This window comes from Amaranthus tricolor, chromosome 6 (genome assembly GCF_026212465.1).
Source record: "Amaranthus tricolor cultivar Red isolate AtriRed21 chromosome 6, ASM2621246v1, whole genome shotgun sequence".
Lineage (NCBI taxonomy): Eukaryota > Viridiplantae > Streptophyta > Magnoliopsida > Caryophyllales > Amaranthaceae > Amaranthus > Amaranthus tricolor.
The window spans coordinates 13,937,716-13,946,579 of NC_080052.1; positions in this window are offsets into that span (position 1 = coordinate 13,937,716).

Consider the following 8,864-nt stretch of genomic DNA (forward strand, 5'->3'; position numbering starts at 1 on the left):
TTATGCACCAAAACTTGGCACACAACACTAGTTGGCATATATTATTGTGTTGAAATGGTTATACTTGATAATAATAGTCATATGCTAGAAATTAGAAGTTAAGTTGCGATTTTATGCGTTTTAAAGCGTTTTTGTCAATTTCGCTCGTAAAGTACTGAAACTTGGTTTGTTATGCACGAAACTTGGCACAAAACACTATTTGGCATATATTATTGTGTTGAAATGGTTAGAATTGATAATAATAGTCATATGCTAGAAATTAGAAGTTAAGTTGCGATTTTATGCGTTTTTAAGCGTTTTTGTCAATTTCGCGCGTAAAGTAGGTCAAACATGGTTTGTTATGCACGAAACTTGGCACACAACACTATTTGGCATATATTATTGTGTTGAAATGGTTATACTTGATAATAATAGTCATATGCTAGAAATTAGAAGTTAAGTTGCGATTTTATGGGTTTTTAAGCATTTTTGTCAATTTCGCGCGTAAAGTAGGTCAAACATGGTTTGTTATGCACGAAACTTGGCACACAACACTATTTGGCATATATTATTGTGTTGGAAATGGTTATACTTGATAATAATAGTCATATGCTAGAAATTAGAAGTTAAGTTGCGATTTTATGCGTTTATAAGCGTTTTTTGTCAATTCCGCGCGTAAAGTAGCTCAAACATTGTTTGTTATGCACGAAACTTGGCACACAACACTATTTGGCATATATTATTGTGTTGAAATGGTTAGAATTGATAATAATAGTCATATGCTAGAAATTAGAAGTTAAGTTGCGATTTTATGCGTTTTTAAGCGTTTTTGTCAATTCCGCGCGTAAAGTAGCTCAAACTTGGTTTTGATGCGAAACCGGGGCTGATTAAGGCCTTGGTTATGCAAGGATTAATGTTGTGCGTAAGCTTTGATTAATGACACAGTGAAAAACTACAAATGATCCAGAAAAGAACACGAAACAACCACAAACACTTAAACAAAATTTTGATCTGGCAAACAATCGACCAGCCCTCCTTCGGCTCTGCTTCTAGGAGTCCACGGGGATTTTAGAATGGTTTTAGGACCTTGATAGCTAGATCCAAGTACCAAGATTCCATTTCCACTTTAGCCTAGGTCCTGGATGCATAGGTTTGGTCTCCACGTGTCGTGCAAGGTGGTCTGGTCACTAGTTTGATGCTGTCAATTTCACGTTTTTATTTGTCAAATTCGCGCGTAAAGTAGGTCAAACATGGTTTGTTATGCACGAAAATTGGCACACAACACTATTTGGCATTTATTATTGTGTTGAAATGGTTAGAATTGATAATAATAGTCATATGCTAGAAATTAGAAGTTAAGTTGCGATTTTATGCGTTTTTAAGCGTATTTGTCAATTTCGCGCGTAAAGTAGGTCAAACATGGTTTGTTATGCACCAAAACTTGGCACACAACACTATTTGGCATATATTATTGTGTTGAAATGGTTATACTTGATAATAATAGTCATATGCTAGAAATTAGAAGTTAAGTTGCGACTTTATGGGTTTTTAAGCGTTTTTGTCAATTTCGCGCGTAAAGTAGGGCAAACATGGTTTGTTATGCACGAAACTTGGCACACAACACTATTTGGCATATATTATTGTGTTGAAATGGTTAGAATTGATAATAATAGTCATATGCTAGAAATTAGAAGTTAAGTTGCGATTTTATGCGTTTTTAAGCGTTTTTGTCAATTTCGCGCGTAAAGTACTCAAACTTGCTTTGTTATGCACGAAACTTGGCACACAACACTATTTGGCATATATTATTGTGTTGAAATGGTTAGAATTGATAATAATAGTCATATGCTAGAAATTAGAAGTTAAGTTGCGATTTTATGCGTTTTTAAGCGTTTTTGTCAATTCCGCGCGTAAAGTAGCTCAAACTTGGTTTTGATGCGAAACCGGGGCTGATTAAGGCGTTGGTTATGCAAGGATTAATGTTGTGCGTAAGCTTTGATTAATGACACAGTGAAAAACTACAATTGATCATGAAAAGAACACGAAACAACCACAAACACTTAAACAAAATTCTGATCCGGCAAACTGTCGACCAGCCCTCCTTCGGCTCAGCTTCTAGGAGTCCACGGGGATTGTTAGAATGGTTTTAGGACCTTGATAGCTAGATCCAAGTACCAATATTCCATTTCCACTTTAGCCTAGGTCCTGGATGAATAGGTTTGGTCTCCACGTGTCGTGCAAGGTGGTCTGGTCACTAGTTTGACGCTGTCAATTTCACGTTTTTATTTGTCAAATTCGCGCATAAAGTAGGTCAAACATGGTTTGTTATGCACGAAACTTGGCACACAACGCTATTTGGCATATATTATTGTGTTGAAATGGTTAGAATTGATAATAATAGTCATATGCTAGAAATTAGAAGTTAAGTTGCGATTTTATGCGTTTTTAAGCGTTTTTGTCAATTTCGCGCGTAAAGTAGGTCAAACATGGTTTGTTATGCACGAAACTTGGCACACAACACTATTTGGCATATATTATTGTGTTGAAATGGTTATACTTGATAATAATAGTCATATGCTAGAAATTAGAAGTTAAGTTGCGATTTTATGGGTTTTTAAGCATTTTTGTCAATTTCGCGCGTAAAGTAGGTCAAACATGGTTTGTTATGCACGAAACTTAGCACACAACACTATTTGGCATATATTATTGTGTTGAAATGGTTAGAATTGATAATAATAGTCATATGCTAGAAATTAGAAGTTAAGTTGCGATTTTATGCGTTTTAAAGCGTTTTTGTCAATTTCGCGCGTAAAGTACTCAAACTTGGTTTGTTATGCACGAAACTTGGCACACAACACTATTTGGCATATATTATTGTGTTGAAATGGTTAGAATTGATAATAATAGTCATATGCTAGAAATTAGAAGTTAAGTTGCGATTTTATGCGTTTTTAAGCGTATTTGTCAATTTCGCGCGTAAAGTAGGTCAAACATGGTTTGTTATGCACCAAAACTTGGCACACAACACTAGTTGGCATATATTATTGTGTTGAAATGGTTATACTTGATAATAATAGTCATATGCTAGAAATTAGAAGTTAAGTTGCGATTTTATGCGTTTTAAAGCGTTTTTGTCAATTTCGCTCGTAAAGTACTGAAACTTGGTTTGTTATGCACGAAACTTGGCACAAAACACTATTTGGCATATATTATTGTGTTGAAATGGTTAGAATTGATAATAATAGTCATATGCTAGAAATTAGAAGTTAAGTTGCGATTTTATGCGTTTTTAAGCGTTTTTGTCAATTTCGCGCGTAAAGTAGGTCAAACATGGTTTGTTATGCACGAAACTTGGCACACAACACTATTTGGCATATATTATTGTGTTGAAATGGTTATACTTGATAATAATAGTCATATGCTAGAAATTAGAAGTTAAGTTGCGATTTTATGGGTTTTTAAGCATTTTTGTCAATTTCGCGCGTAAAGTAGGTCAAACATGGTTTGTTATGCACGAAACTTGGCACACAACACTATTTGGCATATATTATTGTGTTGGAAATGGTTATACTTGATAATAATAGTCATATGCTAGAAATTAGAAGTTAAGTTGCGATTTTATGCGTTTATAAGCGTTTTTTGTCAATTCCGCGCGTAAAGTAGCTCAAACATTGTTTGTTATGCACGAAACTTGGCACACAACACTATTTGGCATATATTATTGTGTTGAAATGGTTAGAATTGATAATAATAGTCATATGCTAGAAATTAGAAGTTAAGTTGCGATTTTATGCGTTTTTAAGCGTTTTTGTCAATTCCGCGCGTAAAGTAGCTCAAACTTGGTTTTGATGCGAAACCGGGGCTGATTAAGGCCTTGGTTATGCAAGGATTAATGTTGTGCGTAAGCTTTGATTAATGACACAGTGAAAAACTACAAATGATCCAGAAAAGAACACGAAACAACCACAAACACTTAAACAAAATTTTGATCTGGCAAACAATCGACCAGCCCTCCTTCGGCTCTGCTTCTAGGAGTCCACGGGGATTTTAGAATGGTTTTAGGACCTTGATAGCTAGATCCAAGTACCAAGATTCCATTTCCACTTTAGCCTAGGTCCTGGATGCATAGGTTTGGTCTCCACGTGTCGTGCAAGGTGGTCTGGTCACTAGTTTGATGCTGTCAATTTCACGTTTTTATTTGTCAAATTCGCGGCGTAAAGTAGGTCAAACATGGTTTGTTATGCACGAAAATTGGCACACAACACTATTTGGCATTTATTATTGTGTTGAAATGGTTAGAATTGATAATAATAGTCATATGCTAGAAATTAGAAGTTAAGTTGCGATTTTATGCGTTTTTAAGCGTATTTGTCAATTTCGCGCGTAAAGTAGGTCAAACATGGTTTGTTATGCACCAAAACTTGGCACACAACACTAGTTGGCATATATTATTGTGTTGAAATGGTTATACTTGATAATAATAGTCATATGCTAGAAATTAGAAGTTAAGTTGCGATTTTATGCGTTTTAAAGCGTTTTTGTCAATTTCGCTCGTAAAGTACTGAAACTTGGTTTGTTATGCACGAAACTTGGCACAAAACACTATTTGGCATATATTATTGTGTTGAAATGGTTAGAATTGATAATAATAGTCATATGCTAGAAATTAGAAGTTAAGTTGCGATTTTATGCGTTTTTAAGCGTTTTTGTCAATTTCGCGCGTAAAGTAGGTCAAACATGGTTTGTTATGCACGAAACTTGGCACACAACACTATTTGGCATATATTATTGTGTTGAAATGGTTATACTTGATAATAATAGTCATATGCTAGAAATTAGAAGTTAAGTTGCGATTTTATGGGTTTTTAAGCATTTTTGTCAATTTCGCGCGTAAAGTAGGTCAAACATGGTTTGTTATGCACGAAACTTGGCACACAACACTATTTGGCATATATTATTGTGTTGGAAATGGTTATACTTGATAATAATAGTCATATGCTAGAAATTAGAAGTTAAGTTGCGATTTTATGCGTTTATAAGCGTTTTTTGTCAATTCCGCGCGTAAAGTAGCTCAAACATTGTTTGTTATGCACGAAACTTGGCACACAACACTATTTGGCATATATTATTGTGTTGAAATGGTTAGAATTGATAATAATAGTCATATGCTAGAAATTAGAAGTTAAGTTGCGATTTTATGCGTTTTTAAGCGTTTTTGTCAATTCCGCGCGTAAAGTAGCTCAAACTTGGTTTTGATGCGAAACCGGGGCTGATTAAGGCCTTGGTTATGCAAGGATTAATGTTGTGCGTAAGCTTTGATTAATGACACAGTGAAAAACTACAAATGATCCAGAAAAGAACACGAAACAACCACAAACACTTAAACAAAATTTTGATCTGGCAAACAATCGACCAGCCCTCCTTCGGCTCTGCTTCTAGGAGTCCACGGGGATTTTAGAATGGTTTTAGGACCTTGATAGCTAGATCCAAGTACCAAGATTCCATTTCCACTTTAGCCTAGGTCCTGGATGCATAGGTTTGGTCTCCACGTGTCGTGCAAGGTGGTCTGGTCACTAGTTTGATGCTGTCAATTTCACGTTTTTATTTGTCAAATTCGCGCGTAAAGTAGGTCAAACATGGTTTGTTATGCACGAAAATTGGCACACAACACTATTTGGCATTTATTATTGTGTTGAAATGGTTAGAATTGATAATAATAGTCATATGCTAGAAATTAGAAGTTAAGTTGCGATTTTATGCGTTTTTAAGCGTATTTGTCAATTTCGCGCGTAAAGTAGGTCAAACATGGTTTGTTATGCACCAAAACTTGGCACACAACACTATTTGGCATATATTATTGTGTTGAAATGGTTATACTTGATAATAATAGTCATATGCTAGAAATTAGAAGTTAAGTTGCGACTTTATGGGTTTTTAAGCGTTTTTGTCAATTTCGCGCGTAAAGTAGGGCAAACATGGTTTGTTATGCACGAAACTTGGCACACAACACTATTTGGCATATATTATTGTGTTGAAATGGTTAGAATTGATAATAATAGTCATATGCTAGAAATTAGAAGTTAAGTTGCGATTTTATGCGTTTTTAAGCGTTTTTGTCAATTTCGCGCGTAAAGTACTCAAACTTGCTTTGTTATGCACGAAACTTGGCACACAACACTATTTGGCATATATTATTGTGTTGAAATGGTTAGAATTGATAATAATAGTCATATGCTAGAAATTAGAAGTTAAGTTGCGATTTTATGCGTTTTTAAGCGTTTTTGTCAATTCCGCGCGTAAAGTAGCTCAAACTTGGTTTTGATGCGAAACCGGGGCTGATTAAGGCGTTGGTTATGCAAGGATTAATGTTGTGCGTAAGCTTTGATTAATGACACAGTGAAAAACTACAATTGATCATGAAAAGAACACGAAACAACCACAAACACTTAAACAAAATTCTGATCCGGCAAACTGTCGACCAGCCCTCCTTCGGCTCAGCTTCTAGGAGTCCACGGGGATTGTTAGAATGGTTTTAGGACCTTGATAGCTAGATCCAAGTACCAATATTCCATTTCCACTTTAGCCTAGGTCCTGGATGAATAGGTTTGGTCTCCACGTGTCGTGCAAGGTGGTCTGGTCACTAGTTTGACGCTGTCAATTTCACGTTTTTATTTGTCAAATTCGCGCATAAAGTAGGTCAAACATGGTTTGTTATGCACGAAACTTGGCACACAACGCTATTTGGCATATATTATTGTGTTGAAATGGTTAGAATTGATAAATAATAGTCATATGCTAGAAATTAGAAGTTAAGTTGCGATTTTAGCGTTTTTAAGCGTTTTTGTCAATTTCGCGCGTAAAGTAGGTCAAACATGGTTTGTTATGCACGAAACTTGGCACACAACACTATTTGGCGTATATTATTGTGTTGAAATGGTTATACTTGATAATAATAGTCATATGCTAGAAATTAGAAGTTAAGTTGCGATTTTATGGGGTTTTTAAGCATTTTTGTCAATTTCGCGCGTAAAGTAGGTCAAAACATGGTTTGTTATGCACGAAACTTAGCACACAACACTATTTGGCATATATTATTGTGTTGAAATGGTTAGAATTGATAATAATAGTCATATGCTAGAAATTAGAAGTTAAGTTGCGATTTTATGCGTTTTAAAGCGTTTTTGTCAATTTCGCGCGTAAAGTACTCAAACTTGGTTTGTTATGCACGAAACTTGGCACACAACACTATTTGGCATATATTATTGTGTTGAAATGGTTAGAATTGATAATAATAGTCATATGCTAGAAATTAGAAGTTAAGTTGCGATTTATGCGTTTTAAGCGTATTTGTCAATTTCGCGCGTAAAGTAGGTCAAACATGGTTTGTTATGCACCAAAACTTGGCACACAACACTAGTTGGCATATATTATTGTGTTGAAATGGTTATACTTGATAATAATAGTCATATGCTAGAAATTAGAAGTTAAGTTGCGATTTTATGCGTTTAAAGCGTTTTTGTCAATTTCGCTCGTAAAGTACTGAAACTTGGTTTGTTATGCACGAAACTTGGCACAAAACACTATTTGGCATATATTATTGTGTTGAAATGGTTAGAATTGATAATAATAGTCATATGCTAGAAATTAGAAGTTAAGTTGCGATTTTATGCGTTTTTAAGCGTTTTTGTCAATTTCGCCGCGTAAAGTACTCAAACTTGGTATGTTATGCACGAAACTTGGCACACAACACTATTTGGCATATATTATTGTGTTGAAATGGTTAGAATTGATAATAATAGTCATATGCTAGAAATTAGAAGTTAAGTTGCGATTTTATGCGTTTTAAGCGTTTTTGTCAATTCGGCGCGTAAAGTAGCTCAAACTTGGTTTTGATGCGAAAACCGGGGCTGATTAAGGTCTTGGTTATGCAAGGATTAATGTTGTGCGTAAGCTTTGATTAATGACACAGTGAAAAACTACAAATGATCATGAAAACAACACGAAACAACCACAAAACACTTAAACAAAATTCTTATCTGGCAAACTGTCGACCAGCCCTCCTTCGGCTCAGCTTCCAGGAGTCCACGGGATTGTTAGAATGGTTTTAGGACCTTGATAGCTAGATCCAAGTACCAAGATTCCATTTCCACTTTAGCCTAGGTCCTGGATGAATAGGTTTGGTCTCCACGAGTCGTACAAGGTGGTCTGGTCACTAGTTTGATGCTGTCAATTTCGCGTTTTTATTTGTCAAATTCGCGCGTAAAGTAGGTCAAACATGGTTTGTTATGCACGAAACATGGCACACAACACTATTTGGCATATATTATTGTGTTGAAATGGTTAGAATTGATAATAATAGTCATATGCTAGAAATTAGAAGTTAAGTTACGATTTTATGCGTTTTTAAGCGTTTTTGTCAATTTCGCGCGTAAAGTAGGTCAAACATGGTTTGTTATGCACGAAACTTGGCACACAACACTATTTGGCATATATTATTGTGTTGAAATGGTTATGCTTGATAATAACAGTCATATGCTAGAAATTAGAATTTAAGTTGCGATTTTATGGGTTTTTAAGCGTTTTTGTCAATTTCGCGCGTAAAGTAGGTCAAACATGGTTTGTTATGCACGAAACTTGGCACACAACACTATTTGGCATATATTATTGTGTTGAAATGGTTAGAATTGATAATAATAGTCATATGCTAGAAATTAGAAGTTAAGTTGCGATTTTATGCGTTTTTAAGCGTTTTTTTCAATTTCGCGCGTAAAGTAGGTCAAACATGGTTTGTTATGCACGAAACTTGGCACACAACACTATTTGGCATATATTATTGTGTTGAAATGGTTAGAATTGATAATAATAGTCATATGCTAGAAATTAGA